We start from the raw sequence: 17,824 nt of genomic DNA on the forward strand, positions 1-17,824 counted from the left end.
ATTGTTTATTAGCCTGTTCAGTCAAACGTAGTGAGCTGCGACCGCCAGATAACTGTTTTCTTTAATTGTTTTCGTGGGACAGCACGGGCCGACGGTCTTGGCTTCCGACGAAAGGACGAGCACTCTACGCCCAAAGCGTTCGTCGGCCTCCAAAGAATGTATGTTTTGAGCAGCGATGCGATTTCGACACCCGTACGGCTGAACTTTTTCTGCATCGCTTTCCGCGCTGAAAGCTCGAAGCGCCCATCAAGTCGAATGGCGGGGCATTTGAATATACAGCTCTTATGGCAGGCCTCCGAAAACAAACTTTGTGCCTTTAAGAACAAAATGACGTCACTTCTGTTTTTAACGGATATGACGTAACTATATTATTTCTTCCACTAGAAGTGTTCTCTCCTCACACTGATGACGCTAAGCCCCATGAACCGCCGACAAACCGCCATGATTTGATCGTATGGGCCTCTATGGAAGCTTCGCTACCAGGTATATTTACCATGCCACTAGTGTGAAGCAGCTCCGAATTTTTTTCGATAACTCGTAGAGAAAAACAAAATGATGAATAAAGAGAGTCCTTACTAGGAACCCTGACTGCGTGTATAGTGACGTGCTCTGTGAAATATCAAACGGTGAATTCGAAGTGACTGCTTGTAATTTTCATAACCTTCTGCTGCCCTTATGTCGCATGCTGTGCTCTGTTGCTTCGAAGACGTCATTGCGACGTTGTTCTACCACCTACTGGTATTTTAGCTCAATTAGCTCTGTTAGCTTTGATATTTCGCTTAGTGTGTTGAGACATGCGCTGAGCCACTGTTGAATAATTGTCTGAATTGCTGGTCTATGCTCAAATAAATGTTTCTGAAAGGCCTATCTAGTCGCATTGGCTGTATTGCTTCAGGTGCCAGACTGGTGTTTTGTTAAAGATATACATTGTTTAAAACACCGTCGCTCTGCTTAGTCTGTTCTTGTAAGATGTACGAGGAAGTTTCTCACCAAGCGCCCCCCGCAGTTGAGAGAAAGCTTGTCTGCTCTCTGGGGGTGGGACGGGTTGAAATGTATTCTGTTGAATGTCGAGGAATCGTGTGTCGCTTCGTCGACGATATCGTTAAGTGCCGGAAATGCTAAGCTCCTAGTACCACAGCTAGCGATAACGTCATTTCCCAACGGTAAGGCGATTAGCGTTCGAACAAGTAACCGACACGCCATATTTCTGAACTCACGTTTATTTATCATGTGCAGTGATCATTCTGAGACTTTCGTTGCTTCGACAATATGCGACGTGCTCCGGAGTCATCCTACTTTGCCTATGGCCCCACTTGTCAAGGTCGCACACGGACATTGCGGCGTTAACGACGCCAACGCAGTGATGATGGAATGAAGTAATCACGTCGATGGAACGGCAGTGGTGGTATAATGACGACAATGAGATGTCGATTCTTAAACAATGACGATGGTAAAACGACCACAGCGTGACGACGTAGACATGTTGAGGAATGCACACCACCAATGTGGCATGCGTACGCGAGAACCAAAAATTCTAAAATGCACCCATAGTCCCGACCAAATGACGCCTCAAGAATACTAACTCACCAAGTTCCGCTTCCAAAAGGTTGCCTACGTTTTTGAATTTCAACATAGCATTCACTAACATACGAAGCGTAGTACCAAAGCGAGATCAGTTACACAGCTATATTAGCGACACAGAATCCGATATCATCTTGCTAACAGAAACGTGGCTGACCTCGGAGATAGACGATAACGAAGTTTTCCCGTCTGACACAAACTTCACATTATACCGTAGCGATAGACAACGCCGAAGGGGAGGAGGCGTTCTTATCGCTGTTAGGAATACATTATCATCTTACCTAATTTGTCAGGACGGTAACCTTGAACTTTCATGGGTTGACTTTCATGAACTTTCATGGTTGAACTTTCATGGTGTCTATAACAATACGGTAAAAACCGTTTTTGGCATTTGTTACTGATAAACAGCAAGCTTTCATTGATCTGCTGTCCCAATCCTTAGCAAACATAAAACACAAGCTGTCGAATACACCGCTTTTTCATTTCGGAGAGTTTAATTACCCTACATTAAATGGATGATGATGAATAAACATTTATTAGGCCCAAAATATATTGGTGGTGCCCACAGGCACCAGACGGGGTGGTTCCCTAGTTACGGGACCCATATGTTCCCAGCAGCTCCTGGCCCCTGTCCGTCAGCGCGAGCTGAATCGGTAGGGCGGGGCTGGTTAACAAGGTCTCCCATCGCTCAAGGGGTTGGGGATTGGGGGTGTTGGCGGGAAGGGGAGGAGGGGGGGTCTTGAGTTCTGTGCACTCGGCCAAGATGTGCGGCAGGGTGCCCTTTTCCCTTTTGCAAAAAGGACAGAGCGTATCATGTTCCGCGGGGTACATGCGGTTCATCAGTACGGGATGCGCAAGCGATCCCGCCTGCGCTCGACGCAGGATGGTCTGTTGTTGCCTGGTGAGTTTGGGGTGCGGTTCTGGCAGTTTGCACCTTTCCTCTCGGTACATCCGGGTAATGTCCCGAAAGCTGGTAACCGGGTGCGGTAGCTCTTCCGGCTCGTGCTCTGCCCGGATTGACATTTCTCGGGCATGGTAGTCGGCGATGGTGTTGCCTGCTACCTGCGAGTGAGCCGGGACCCACACGAGCTCTATGGCTCTTCCCGGAGGCTTGCACTTGGATAGAATGGCTCGGGCCGCGGAGGAGATTACCCCCCTGCGGAAGCTTCCGTAGGCTGTCTTTGAGTCGGTGACCACGGTGTCCACGCTCGGTTGTGTGAGTGCGAGGGCCACGGCCGCTTCTTCGGCAACTGCGGGGTCTGTTGTCTTCAGGGACGCGCTGACGATCAGCCTGTCTTTTGAGGTAACCACCACCGCTGCTCGGTCACTGTGTTTTCGGAGCGAGGCGTCCGCGTAGAGGACCCTGGGGTTCTCTTCCAGCTTCCGGGCCATGGCTTTAGCCCGCGCGGTGCGCCTCTCGTCGTCCTTGCCTGGCGTCATGTTCCGAGGAAGAGGTTTGGTGCGAATGGTCGTCTTCCAGTCTTCCGGAAGGGCCGCCTTGAGGGGTACTGGCTCGATCTGCCATCCTATCTTGCGTAGGACGGCTCGTCCGTGTTCCGTGTGACTGAGCCGGATTCTCTGATTAGAGAGTTGGGCTTCTTCGATGAGCTCCTCCACCGTGTTGTGGGCGCCCATGTCTAGCAGTCTTTGCGTGGACGAGTATATGGGCATGCCCAGTGCTTGCTTCGTTGCCTTACGAAGCATCGTGTTTAGAGTGTCCCTATTCGCCTTCGTCAGCTGGAGATACGGGGCGGAGTAGGTAACCCGCGACACGACGAACGCGCGTACCAAGCGCATGGCATCGTCCTCTTTAAGGCCTCGGTTTCTGTTAGACACCCTCCGAAGCATACTGAGTACTTGTTCGGTTGCAGTTTTGATCTTTGTGACGGCGGCGTGTGCCTTCCCGTCGCTTTGAAGCAATAGGCCGAGAATCCTAATCTGCTGTGTTGGCTTGATGGCCGTTCCGTCGATGGTGATGATCACGTTCGGCGGCAGCTCCTTCTTTGGTTTTCCCGGTTGGATCATGAGCAGCTCCGATTTCTGGGGAGCGCAGCTCAGTCCGCACGACTTGGCGTATTCGTGCACGGTTGTTGCCGCCCGCTGCAAGGCTTCCTCCATCCACGCATCGGACCCGGCTCGGGCCGTCCATACCGTAATGTCGTCGGCGTAGAACGCGTGGTCCACGCCTTCGATTTGCTTGAGTAGATCGGGCAGGGGCAGGAGGGCCAGGTTGAAGAGCAGGGGCGACAAGACCGATCCCTGAGAGGTGCCCCTATCGCCGAGCTCGACAGGGTCCGACTTCTCCTCACCTATCCTGATGGTAGCCGTTCGGTCTGACAAAAAATCTTTTATGTAGCCGAATGTCTTTTGGCCACACCTGGTCTTGTTCAGATTTGGCAACACGCTCGCGTGGGACACGTTGTCAAACGCTCCCTTCAGATCTAGGGCAAGTATCCCGCGCGGCGCGTGCCTCGTTGCCTGCTTGACGACCAGTTCGTGGAGTTGGATCATCACGTCTTGGGTGCTGAGATGTTGCCTGAAGCCGTACATCGTTTCCGGCATCTGATCCGTTTCTTCGAGGTGCTTCTGCAGCCGGCGAAGGACCATGCGCTCCATCACCTTCCCCACGCAGGACGTGAGGGAGATTGGCCGCATGTTGTCTATCGTGAGGGCCTTGCCGGTCTTTGGAATGAAGCGGACCTCTGCGTCCTTCCATTCCTTCGGCAACCGCGAGTTCTCCCAGGCTTCGTTGATGTGCTCTAGGAGGCCGCGGGCCGCTGCACCGCTCATGTTACCGAGTAGTTTGTAAGTTATGGCGTCCCTGCCGGGTGCACTTCTCTTATTACTTTCATCTATCGCTGTCCACAGTTCCGTCATGGTAAACGGCCGGTCCAGCTCTTCGTTGTCGGGTCCTTCGTACCTATTGGGCACCGGGTACTGGCCCTTCTCTGTCTTTAGGTACTTCGCCTTCAGGTCTTCCAGGAGCCTGCGGCCGTCTCCCTTGTACGTGTTCAATACTTTGGTAAGGTTGCGATTGGTCGCAGTTTTGCTACTCAGCGGGTCGATCAGATGCCTCAAGAGACACCACGTCTTCCACGTCGAGAGCTTGCCCTGCAGGCCATCGCAGGTCTTCAGCCAATTTTCCCTGCATAGTTTGGCCGCGTGCTCGGCGATCTGTTTGTTCAAGACTGCTATGCGCTTGGCCAGCTTTCTATTGTGTCTCTGACGTTTCCACCGCCGCGTTAGTGAGTGCCGGGCCGCCCACATGTGGGTCAGTCGGGAGTCCACGTACGGTGTCTGCAACGTCGTTGCGATTTCTTGGGTAAATTTTTGGAGGGCGTTCATCTGGTCCCGCGCCCATTCGGTGTAGGTCTGCTTTCTTTCAGCTTGTCCCAATTCTTCCTCGGACGCCTCTTCTTGTTCTTGGGTAAACTTTCTCATCTTGTCCCAATCCGTGATCCGCGCCCTCCCCAGCACAGCCCGATATCGGGAGCCTCGAATCGTGATGCTGATCACGCTGTGGTCAGACCCCAGGTCTACTTCTTCGCATCTCCAGGAGACGTCTAGTGTGCCCGATAATCACGACAGGTCTGGCGTAGTGTCCCTCGCGGCACTGTTGCCTCTTCTGGTGGTTACGTCCGGCTCGTTCAGGAGGGCCATCTCGTGATCCTCCATTGCTTTGGTCAACGCTTTTCCTCTCTTGGACTGGAACTTATAGCCGCACGTTGTGTGAGGGGCGTTAAAGTCGCCGAGGATCAGGAGCGGCCTGGTCCCCGCCAACCCTTTCGCGTGGCTAACGATGCGGTCAAATTCGTACTGCCGTTGTGACGGCCGGCAGTACGCGCTCATTACGAATAGATTGCCCGAGCTGCCAATTTCTCTTGCATGAATTTCGACCAGCGTGTGCTCGCAGCCACCCTGCGCCGTGACATGTTGAGTTGCCGCCACGTTGCTGCGGACGAGCACCGCCGTTCCGTTCTCCGTGGGGTCAGTGTAAGTGACGTACCCCGGGAGTCTTGGTTTCCCGTTTGTTTCCTGTAGAGCAATTACATCAGGCTTGTTTTCTTGCCCGTCAATGTATAATAGTAGTTCCGCTTCTTTGTGGCGAATCCCGCGGCAGTTCTATTGGTAAATTACGGTGGTGTTCCCCCCGATCTTCTTCTTGTGCTTCTTACTTGGGTTCTGCATCATCCTTTCCGGACGTCTCGAGTCGATTGCGCCTTTTTGTGATGGCGTCTTTGACTCTTTCGGCCCGCTCCCTTTTCAGGGACGTCAAACGGTTTCTCAACGATGTTGAGGCTACTTTTAGCGCTAGGCGCTTGTGCTTCACCGCTGGTATGTTAAGCTGATTCTCGACAGCTTCCAGTCGGGCGTCCATTTTGCCTAGCCTTTCGTTAATTTGGGAGATTGCGGCCAAAATGGCCGTTAGCTCTCCTCGCGAGATCTGTGTCGTTGCCGTGGTCACGGTCTCTGAGGTCGCCGCTTCCTCTCCGCTCGCGGAGCTCTCATCGGCGTCCATCGCCTCTTGATTATTTGGTGCACGTTGCGTGGCCCCAGCCTCTCCCGCCGTCCGCCCTAGGCGGGGCGAGGGGGGGTCCCTCCGCGGCACCTTGCGCAAGCCTCCGGCGTTGTTTGCCGCCGTGGTGTTGTTTTGGGGTCTTGTATTTGCCGAGCTGCCGTTACTCGCCAGCGTTTCAATCTTATTCATAAGAGCCCGTATTTGGGCGTTCTGCTCCTGGATCTGAGCGTTTTGGCGCTCTATGATCCTCTTAAGCTCTGTCACTTCGCTGCTGTCCTTTTGCGGATTCGTTTGTGAGTTAAGGGGTTGGGAGGGGGGGAGGGGTGGAAATTCAGTGTCGCTGGTTCGAGTGACGGGAGACCTGCTGGTCCAGCCCACCTTTTTCTCGGCGATCCCTCGGCGTCCGGTTGACTCACTCCGGGACCTCGAACTGGCCCTGGAGCTCGAACTGGCCCGGGAGCACGAGCGGCGGTTGCCGCCGCCGTTGCCGCCCCCGGATGGTGTCTTTGATCGGGAGCGACTCTGGCGGCTATTTCCCTTGCCACTGTTGTTCCTGCTGCTGCGGACCGGCGTTTGTGACCGGCCCCGTTGTTTGGAGGCGCTACGGCGGGGTCCGCCAGCAGGACCTCTCTTGTCTTGGTTAATTCTCCCGGCGTCTTCTTCCTCCGCTCGGCGCCGTGCCCAGCGCCGCCGGCGGACGACGTAGGGCATCTTGAAGCGGGCTCTGCAGGCCTTGGCCGCGGTCAGGTGATTGCCTCCGCACAGGCCACACTTCGGGACACATCCGTGGTCTTCGGCGGGGTTGGCGATTCCGCACCCTCGGCAGATCGTGTTCGAAGGATCCGGGCACACATCCATTCTGTGGCCCACTCTTCCGCACGCATAGCATACGTCGATTTGTTTTCTGTGCAACGTGCACTCCGTGAGCAGGTTGCCGTATTTCACGTATTTGGGTACTTTGTGCCCTTCAAAAGCAATGACGACTGATCGGGTCTTACCGATTCGGTTTGCCTGTAGGGCCGTTGGGTTATGCTTGTGCACAACATTGTCCTGAATCTCCTGGGCCGTATCCTCGAGCGGGATGCCCCTTATGACGCCCTTCACCGTGCCGTGGGGGGCCGCTTCGTAGGTACTTACTTCGTGCGCCGTGCCGCCTATGTCGATCCTTCCTACGGCAGCGTCTCGATCGGCGTGTTCTCTCTTGGAGGTGCTCACCACGACAATATTCTGCTGGAGGTTGAGGCACACGACGTCTTCACTTGCTTCATTAGCGGGGATCTGTGCCGCCGCCGCAATTGCACGACTTAGTTCAACGCGGGTCACTTCGCTCACGTGGAGCCCACCTCGTGGTCGTAACACGATCTTTATGTCGCCGCCTGGCAAGTCTGGCATGCGCGCGCCCTTCAACAATTTGCCCTTGTTTACACGTTTCGCCCTTGAGTGACGTGTATCGCTGCCAGGGGCGCCACCCGGAGGTTGTTGCTCCGGCTGTTGACATCAGCCGTGGCCTTGGCGCCATCTTGGCTCGTTTGAAGTACGGGATTTAGGCCTAGCTTGCCCATGCCTTTTTGCCTGACTCTTTCGCCGGCAGTTTTCCAGCCTTGCGCTCTTGTGCACTGGTCCGGCGAAATTTCGATGCCGTCCACCTCTACACGCATAGCGGTAGTCATTTTGGGTCAATGCTCACTTGCGTAATCACCAATGGTTCGATGTTCCGCTGGCGGCTTCACCGAGGCTCGGGCTGGGCCTACCGCTCCCCCGGCCAAGGCCGAAGTCGACGTTAGACCCAGCGGCGGGCGCTCCTCTCGGGCACAAAAAAGTCCTCTAAATTCGGAAAAAGCGGTCCCCTACCTCGGAATTTGGGTTCCCGGTAGTCCACACAACTTCATGCATCCGGTCGACGCACTTTCATTAAGGTGCGACTCAAAAGACACCGCAGTTCAAGAAAGAAAATACGGAGCCGAGGTGAGATGCGTCCGCCTGCTCCGCCGGTAACTTCTTCCTCTACATTAAATGGAGTATACTGTCTGTATCAACAGGGACCTTTTCCACTGAAACGAAACAATTTCTTGAAGTAACAGAAGATTTCAACCTCCAGCAGGTGATAGCATGTCCCACCAGAGGCGTTAGCATATTCGACTTATTTCTTACAAATCACTCGGACGACTTTTCCGCGATTACCGCGATTCCTGGCTTCAGAGATCATTGTCTCCTGCACGTTGTTATTCGTCTCCCACTTAGTAAGAAATCATCTACCCAAAAACTAATCTCTGACTACCGGAGAGGTAACTATGAGGTTATAAACAGTGGACTGTAGTTATTTTGGCAGAATTTTCAGACCACTTTCTTGTCACGCCCAGTCAACTCCAACTGGGAGCTATTCAGAAACACAATATTAAACCTAAAGGATAAGTACATAACCACTATTGTCGCAAAATCAGATTATAACAACCCTTGGTTCACTAAACGTGTAAAATCTCTTCTCAAACGTAAAAAAACGTCTCTACAGGAAAGCTAATCAAAGCAATAACACTGCAGCGTGGGAAAGGTATCGCCCGTGCGTAAAACTGTATATTCATGAGGTCAGTCAAGTTAAAGATAAATTTAACAGTCACGATCTGCTGTCCATTCTCCAATCAAATCCAAATACATTTTGGCGCATGCTCTCCACGAAAGACACATCTAACACCATCGAACTCGTTGACCTCGATGGTGAACCTATTCCTAATGATGAATGCGCAACCGCCCTAAATAACTACTTTTCTTCTGCATTTACTGCTCCCATTCATGACCCTGACCTGCCCACACTCGCTGCTACAGTACAGGCTCTCATGTACCAGCTCAAATACTTTGCTTACTATTCAACCAATCGCTAGAAACTGCGACTGTTCCCGGTGACTGGAAGAAAGCTAATATCTTGCCTATTTGGAATCAGGTGACCGCTCGAACCTTGCCAATTACCGCCCAATCTCCCTTACAAGCATCTCCTCAAAATTACTAGAACACATCATAGCCTCAAGCCTAATGAAACACCTGGAAGCAATTAATTTTTTCTACCCATTTCAGCATGGTTTCCGAAAGCACTTATCCTGTGATTCCCAACTCCCCGAATTCACCCACGACATTCTGCTTATCATGGACAGGAACCTGCAGATCAACGCTGTTTTCTTAGTTTATTCAAAAGTTTTTGATAAGGTGCCTCACAATCTCTTACTGCAAAAACTATCTGGACTTGGAATCTGCAATAACTTACTCAGATGGATTGAACAATTCCTATCCGGGCGCACACAATACACTTCCACAAACAATCACCGCTCACCTCTTACCGATGTGAATTCGGGCGTCCCTCAGGGTGCCTGTCTGTCGCCGTTATTATTTCTAGTCTATGTGAACGACTTGCCTACTAGCATACATTGTAAACTACGACTTTTCGCAGACAACTGCGTAGTTTACCACACTGTTAACTCCTCCGACGATGTTCTTTGCCTGCAGCGTGAGCTCGATGCCATCTGGTCATGGTGTGAAAAATGGCACATGCCTCTCAACTTATCGAAATGCAAATCGATGTCTTTTACCCGAAAGCGCAGTCCCTTTCAGTCCACTTATCACATTAGCTCGGTCAACATCAGCACCACTTCATCTTACAAGTACCTGGGTCTTAGTTTGACGTCATCGCTCTCTTGGATAATACATATCGAAACAATACGTCGCAAAGCAGCGCTGACTCGGGTATCTACAAAGAAGTTTAAAAAAGGCATCCCCGGAAGTGAAGAAGCTGGCGTACGTGACATTTGTCCATCCACAACTCGAATTTGCTTCCGCTGTCTGGCATCCGTCTCAAGATTACCTAGCCGCATCATTGGAATCCGTTCAAAACCGAGCCACCCGCTTCCTCACTTCACATTATTCACGGTACACTAGTGTCACTTCCTTGAAGCAAACAATAGGTCTGCCAACACTGAAGTCACACCGCATGATATCTCTTCTTTGTTTGTTGCACTCCTTCTGTTACAATCCAAGCTCAAGGCACCGCCTTCTTAAACCACCATTGCGAACTTCCTCTCGCATAAGTCACAGCTCTGCCATAGCACGTTTACCCGGCCGCTCATCTGCCATGACCACTTCCTTCTTTCCTGATGCAATCGTTTATTGGAATGCGCTCCCTGACTACTTCGTTACCTGTACTGACCGCAAAAAAAATTCGTGAATACCTAACCAATCACTTTGAATAACTTTCTGTTCCCAGTGTACATCGTTCATGAACCCATCATAAACCACTCGTAATAGCCCTTGCCAGCCCTTCCACCTAGTGTATATTTTTTTTGTTCGCGAACGTATTGCCGTGTTGCTTCTTTTAATTCGTAATTTTTGTTTGATTGTTCAAAGTCATACAAAATCAGCAATGTTTCTTTTTTGTTGTTTTGTACGTAACCACTTTTACACATGTTTGTATTGCCCCCCTTGTGTAATGCCTTCCGGCCTTCAAGGTGATAATAAATGAAATGAATGAAAACAATGACATCATGACACATGCATGACGACAACCGGATCATGACGATGGCACAATGACGAAGACATGTCGATGACAGAAGGACAACATATTCATGATAGCAAGTGAATGACGACGACACCGTGATTAAAAGATTGGTGTTATGCGCCAAAACTAAGATAGCATTATGAAGCACGTCGTAGTATGGCACTGGGGAATAATTTGGACCACCTGGGGTTTCTTTAACGTGCACCTAAATCTATGTACACGGGTGTTTTCTGCATTTCAAGACCATCGAAATGCGGCCGCCGTGGCCGGGATTCGATCCTGCGACCTCGTGCTTAGCAGCCCAACACCATAGCCACTAAGCAACCACGGCGGGTAACGCAGTGATGCGATGGCACGACAATGGAAGCATAATCACAATTGAATGTCGATGGTGTGGTTACGATAAAATGACGAAGAAGGTATGAGGTCGATGAATAGACGAAGGTGGTTTGACGATGTAGGCACGGAGACAATGGGATGACGTTAATCAAGTGACGACGATGGTAAAACGACCGAGAGAAGACGACGGCATGACGAGAGTCGGATGAAAAAGCTGGAATTACGACGATTCAAAGTCCACTACGGCATCACGATCACGACCGCATACCTAGTGGCCCAAGCTATTAGACAACTTGGGTCGCTGGGTTCGGGTAGAACGGACGATGACGTTGACATGAGGAGAGTCAGCCAACGTCATGCCGTCAAGCGGGATTGAAGACGATGGGATGACTAAGGCGTCGCGACCTCTTATGCCGTTCACGAGAAACACAAGATGTCTACCTGCTTGGACCTAGTGGCCCAAACAGGTAGACAGCTTGGGCCACTGGGACGGCATAAGAGGCTAGACAGATAAACAAGTAGATATATGGATAGGCTCAAAACGGCTGAAGTAGGCACAGAATGCTAATCGCCTTAATAAAGAACTGCTGGTTGTCCCGGCCAGTCTGAGGCGCAACGCTTATCGTACCGTTCGTATTAGAGCACAATATATTTGCTTTTCTATATGAGATAGGAGTTGTGCCAGTCAGAAGACTACAGAAGAACATGGTAGAATATACAGTAATGGTAGTAGAGTGCAGTCATATATCAGGAGCACAGCTGTGCTGCAATCTTCCTCAAGAATGCTGCACGCACAAAATACATTCAATGTGTTTGATCTTGCATTTGCGTGAAAGGAACACGCTCTCCAAGCTAATTATAACTTTGAAGACGTCATATGCGAATCATTGGAATAATAAGCTAAAGAAACTGTCTTTCTTGATTCCGAGAAAAAGGAACAGTTTAAAAAGGAGAAAGAACTGACAAAAGCAGTAGTACGAATTAGTTATCGTCCTAAGCTTCGGCAGTCTTGAATATTGCGAGAGTCCGCAGATGATCGTCTTGTTATAAGTCGTGCCAACGCCATAAGACATTTGCTCCCACATGACTCCAGCTGCAACTGTGTTTGACGCCAGAGCAGCAACGTCAGCAGGTGGCAGCTATTTCAGGAATTCAAGAAATCACACTTTCGCAATAAGGGTGACTGAACGAATGCGTGGTAGCCAGTTTTATTTTAATTTAGTTGTGGTACCCTCGGGAAAATGACTTTACAGAGGTGAGTGTGTTAGGGAAAGAAAAAAAGAGAACAATAAATTGTGTACATTAAGGTAGATGCACTTTTCGCTAAAAGACAGAAAAAGAAAGGCAAAGGGAATACAGGGAGGTTAACCAGACATCTCCGGTTGGCCACCCCGTACCAAGGGAGGGGGTTAGGGATGTATAAGTGAGATAAATAATTACAAAAATAGAAATCGCAGTTTCACCCGCAAGGCCAAGCATCGATTGCGATAGCATATTAGTAGGCAGCTATATGAAGTAAGCATAGCAGTTTTATTGGCTGTATGAACTTGGAAGTATTCGCTTACTAACTAAATTAACAAGCATGGTGGCAGCGCGCACAGGCAAACATGAACACATTACACTCGATGACCGCGGACACTCGTTCTCAAAGCGAGCAGTAGCCAGCGAAGTGACCTTCGCGCTGTCTATCGCTTCAACACAAACTGAGCGACGAGTAGACCACACGCACAAAGGTATGAGCCGCCTGCAGACCACTTTCAAGATAAGGCGCGCAATGAACGCAGTTGGTGCGGAGCAGAACGCCGCCCCCCTTTCTCCCGCGCTGCCTCCCCGCTTATCTCCCTGCGTGCGACACTGGGCCGCGATCGTCGGTTCTCCGTGCGCGCGGTCGCAAAATAAGTAGGTGCTGTCGGAGAGCAACTCCACCCTTTCCCTCCCATCCCCCCTCGGCTTTTCGAGCTGGCGCTGAGCCGTGCTCCCTCAAGGGCTGCAGAAGATAGCGCCAACCTTTCCCTTTCCATCAAGAACCACTTATCATCATCATCATCATCATCATCGACGGAAGACGGCGTGTTTCCTGTCAGCTTCCCTCTCTTACGCGCGCCGGATTGAGCCGCGATCGTCGGCTCTTCTCAAGGTCAAAAGTAAGTTTGAAAGTAAGGATGATGCTAATAAAGGATGTAGTATAAAGCATCCACGTAAGAACCAATTTGTCGATTGCGCGATGAACGTTGTTTGTCAGATTCCTTTGACGTGTGGTCATGTGTACGTAGGGCAGACTTCGAGATGCGTTAACACGAGACTAAGGGAACACTTGTCTAGTCTTAAAGGTCGCCCTAGTACACATTTGGCGATGCATTGTGAAGAACATGCGTGCTCACCTTGTCTTGGAAGCACCGCCATTTTGTTCAGGCATAGAAATCAAACCGCGAGAGAAATTGTGGAAGCTCACTGGATTGAAAACCTAAAAGAAAATGCATCAGTCATCCTTCTGTTTCATTTTTAGATAAAGAGAATTCGCTCCTGTCATCATATCTTTAACGCATTTTCGCCTTTTGTGCTTGTTTTATGAACATTGCTGCGTTTATGCTGACCGCGTAGCAGCATTTCATGACAAGCGTTATTTTATGCGCTCTTGACGTGTTCTATTGACAGGATTGCGCAGATCTGTGGGTATTTAAGCCGGTGGTTCTTGAATAATAAAAATCAGTTGTTAGAAAGCGCTCGTCCTTGTGTCTCCTTTTCTTCGTCCCTGTTTGTTTTCGCACAAAAATTTAAGAAAATGAATCTGTTCCAACTAGGCCGACTCGCGGTTATGCTTCAGAAAGCATGCTTCGTTTGACTTCTCTTCAAAAAAAAATAATAAAGAAACGTTTCTTCTAAACATGGCAACAGTTGCGGACAAACAAGACAAAAATATTTCAAGGTACTATAAGGCACATTACTGCTATTTTTTTAAAAATGAACATCATACAAATTTGTCCTAGCGAACAAATGACGCAGATCGTGCAGACGCCTAGTAGCATTAAAGCACTTTAGCTTCAATGCGGCAATACGCAAGCGGCCATTCTGGAAATCAACACCTCAGCCATGATGCGATTCGCCACGTGAAGGAATGACAGTGCTAACTTTCTCGCAGGCTGGGAACAATGGCGCACAACAACGCCTCGACCAAACTCGTCTCGCTGTGCGTTCTGTGTACAACGCAGCCAAATACAAGTGGTGCACGCGAGGTAGTATTTAACGTCACATCGTGACTGTTGTATTCTTCATCATCACCGCAAAATATCGTCAATGAACGCAAACAGCCCAGAAAGCTTTGCATGCATCAATTCACACACTGCGTCAGATCTGCACAATTTTTCATTTCGATTATGCTTGCTTCATGGCGAAAGTTACTTAGAACAAAACGAGTACAGTTACATTGAAACACTCCAAGCGCACATGCTGGGTTATCTCTTTTAGGGTCCGAGATAGCCGCGGCGTACTTTAGGTTAGTCCGGATTAATGTTATATCAAGCAACAGTTTAGGAGACGGTAGGAGCAGAATGGAAGTTGCAAGGAGGGTATCCTAATGTGCTGTAAGCGTCGCTAATTAATTTGTTCATGTGACTGACTGCTCTATATTGTTATTTCGCGCAACAGCCATAAATAGCCAAAGAAATCTTGGCGATGAATGACACAAAGAGCTGTTCTTCAATGAGAAGCTGAGATGCAAATGTTGGATGCGAGATGGCTTAATATTGGCCTAAAATATTCGTTGTAAATGAAGTAAGCTATTTATCTAATAATATAATGTCCATGAACAGCGATTTCTATGGCCATAAAAGCACACTATGAAGGATTAATTACCAGAACGTGTTAATGATAGCAGCAGTAGTGCCTCAGCTGAGCCCTTCAGCACAAGGGCTACAAGGCATTTTCTCTCTAGGTGACTGCTTTGCAGCTGAAGCTTCCAAGGAGACACTGTGTTACAAATAGCCTGGCCAAATGATTTCTATCGTCTTCGTTTCTATTAAGAAAATTATTACTGTTTTAAAATTAAAAAGATGGCTATTGCTTCAAAAGAACGCTCTGTGCAGATGTATATGATGACAATATAAGGAAGGGAAGTATTTTCTCTCTTGTTCTACTAATCGACACTGAACAAGAACATGAAGGACTCTTAGTCTCTTATCATAGCTACTGGATGTCGGAGGGTTAGTTCCATTTAGAAGATAAGAGTGAGTGCTTTGGTGTGCCCAATTCTTTATCTACAAAGCAGTACTTCCTGGTTTATTGCTGCTTTCTAAAAGATCCAGTTCCCTATTTTTGGTTTGATTGTGTGTAGTTTGTTGGATACCTCAGTGTCCCACTGCCTCTGCCAATATTGCCGTAGCTTATGTAGTAAATATGGCTTACGATCTGTGGTCAATATAGGTATATTTATTTTGGCATCACAAAAAGTTATGACGTAACCTTTTTGTCAGCAGCTACGTTGTCCTCTAGGCACCTGTGAGCAGGCACCCAACAAAGAAAAAATATTTGGTTGGACATGTAGGCTGAGCACAGAAGGTCATTGAACTCATTGAAGATAGTTTTTATGTTTTTGTAGACTCGCCATGCCATTAACAACACTCAATGGGTCGGCCAATATGATAACCTTTATGATACTAGTTTTATATGTTTAACAGCAGAGAACATCGCATATGCCTCCGCTGTGAAAATGCTCGTGTGCGGATTTAATGCACCGGAAGTTGGAAATTAGGGTTCGAGAGCTGCATAAGCCACACCACAGGTAGACTTAGAAACATCTGTATGAAATATAGCGCAGGGGTAACTTCAAGTTAGCAGCCAGCGCTCGTCTGTGGTATTTGTTTCTTTGTGTCTTTGTTTTATTCGCGCTGGTAAGCCTAATTAGGTGGTGTTTATGTTTCCAAAGAATGTATGCACTGTTTGCTTCACTCTGCTGAGTGCTTGTAGGCTCTGCCTTACTGGATTATAAGCCATTGCGTTTTTACTTGCTTACAGTGGTATGAGCCATTGATCAGTCGCTGCTTGTCGCCTCTGCCTTACGGGGGTATGAGCCATTGCTCTTCCCGGCACTGCCTCCCCGATCGGCCGACCATTGCTTCCTGTCCACGTTACGCCATGAAGAAACCCCGAGATGCTTGCCACAGACAGCGTCGCTGTAAAAAAAAAAAAGAAAGAAAAAAGGAAATGCAGTACTAGATTGACGTTCTCTCCAATTGTAAATGTATTTTGCAACCCAGTACGGTACGTGGCATTCGATGCGGTTCGTGGAACAACGCTGGAATTCGATGCATGGAATTCGATGCTGAAACAAGCACGCGATTGTGTTTTACCTTTACGGACGGCGGTTAAATTTTAAGACGTAGACGTGGATGAAATACCTGCCAGAATAATTGAAATTATCATGCAGTGCGAAAGGTCATGCACATTGCCGATGCCACTATGTGTCTTTAAACGAAAGATCAAGTCTAGAGAAGCTTAATCATCTGCCGCCGCAAAACGTTTTATTTGTGTGCAGAGGATGGTCGAGTACACCTTTATAACACGCTACAAGTGCAGTGAAGAAGGTGTCATGCAACTTTCTTCAATTACGAATTGATTCTGACTGGTCTTTATTACTAAAATGGTATTTTTTTGTAACCTTGTAACTTGTTCGGCATCATACCATAGCAGAGATTATGGCTAAATAATTACATCCTGGTGAACACAACCTTTGTGCGATGTATCCGGCTACAGTAGCGAGAATTTTACAAACCCACATTTGTTTCCTGTTAGGAGGACCCTGTGACAGTTTTTACTTCAGAGCTGCCGACTGCGCATTTTTACTTTACCTGTTATTGATGTGTACTTCTGATGAAAATAAATTCAACTTCTCACTAAATTCGACTTAATACATTGATGGCACTTGTCCAAAACTTACGAACGCCTGTGCAGTGAATAGATAATATTTTCAAAAATCACATCTTTTGTTAAACTTGCATCTTTCCCTCTTAAGTTGCATCGTATGGTAGCTTATTCATCCAGTGCCGACTCTGTTTGGCTAATATCAATTTTATTACCAAATGTGAAAAGAACACGTATCGCGGGGATACGTGTTCTTTCGCTGTGTGGAAAAAAAAACTGAGTTGCAATTTAGGTTGTTTTGTGTATTTACCTGTTTTATTGAACAAATAAACTTCATTTTTCTAGGAGAAGCGCATTTCAATGTTCGTCGGCACACGATCGACTAGTGCTGCGCCGGCATTTCATCACCAGATGGACGGAACAGAACCGAACGGTTTCTGGGGTTTCAGCGCAAGGAAGTGCTCGCGCGAATTCGTAAGGATGGCGTCGCGACCACTGAGGCGTCCTAAGGAGCACCGCTTCACTTTTGGTGTACCCGAAGAAACAACATCCATAAACGACATCACCGTTGGATCACCATCGATAGGTGGATAGGCGAGAACCAAATATTAAGGGATTCTCAAACAGCATTCAGGCCCTGCTGCTCAATTTGGTGCGCTCAAGTTGACCTGGAGAGTCGAATTCAACTCGCTCGCCGCAACAACCAGTACGCGGCCTTAGTTACATTAGACATTGCGAAGGCGTATCACAGTGTCGAGCACAGTACTTTAATCCACAGACTCGAAAGTGTAAATCTCCCACAGTATATAATTGCATGGATTCAAAATTTTCTAAGCGGACGCACATTTTATTGCTGTGAAAACAGTGTCCCTTCTCACAGTTACAAAGAGACAAGGGGCGTTCCTGAAGGTGCAGTACTCTCCCCCATATTATATAATATTTTACTAAATCACATCCCGACGCAGCTTGATGCACAGGTATACGTATACGCT

At 48.6% G+C, this 17,824-nt stretch overlaps 1 protein-coding gene across 2 annotated transcripts in view; it reads right to left on the reverse strand.

The window, feature by feature from the left end:
• Window positions 1–17,824, reverse strand: part of LOC119459014 (glucoside xylosyltransferase 1-like) — a 276,245-nt gene that overhangs the window by 150,786 nt on the left and 107,635 nt on the right. The gene's annotated exons all lie outside the window — the stretch shown is intronic.

The sequence above is a fragment of the Dermacentor silvarum genome, chromosome 7, assembly GCF_013339745.2.
Source record: "Dermacentor silvarum isolate Dsil-2018 chromosome 7, BIME_Dsil_1.4, whole genome shotgun sequence".
Taxonomy (NCBI): Eukaryota; Metazoa; Arthropoda; class Arachnida; order Ixodida; family Ixodidae; genus Dermacentor; species Dermacentor silvarum.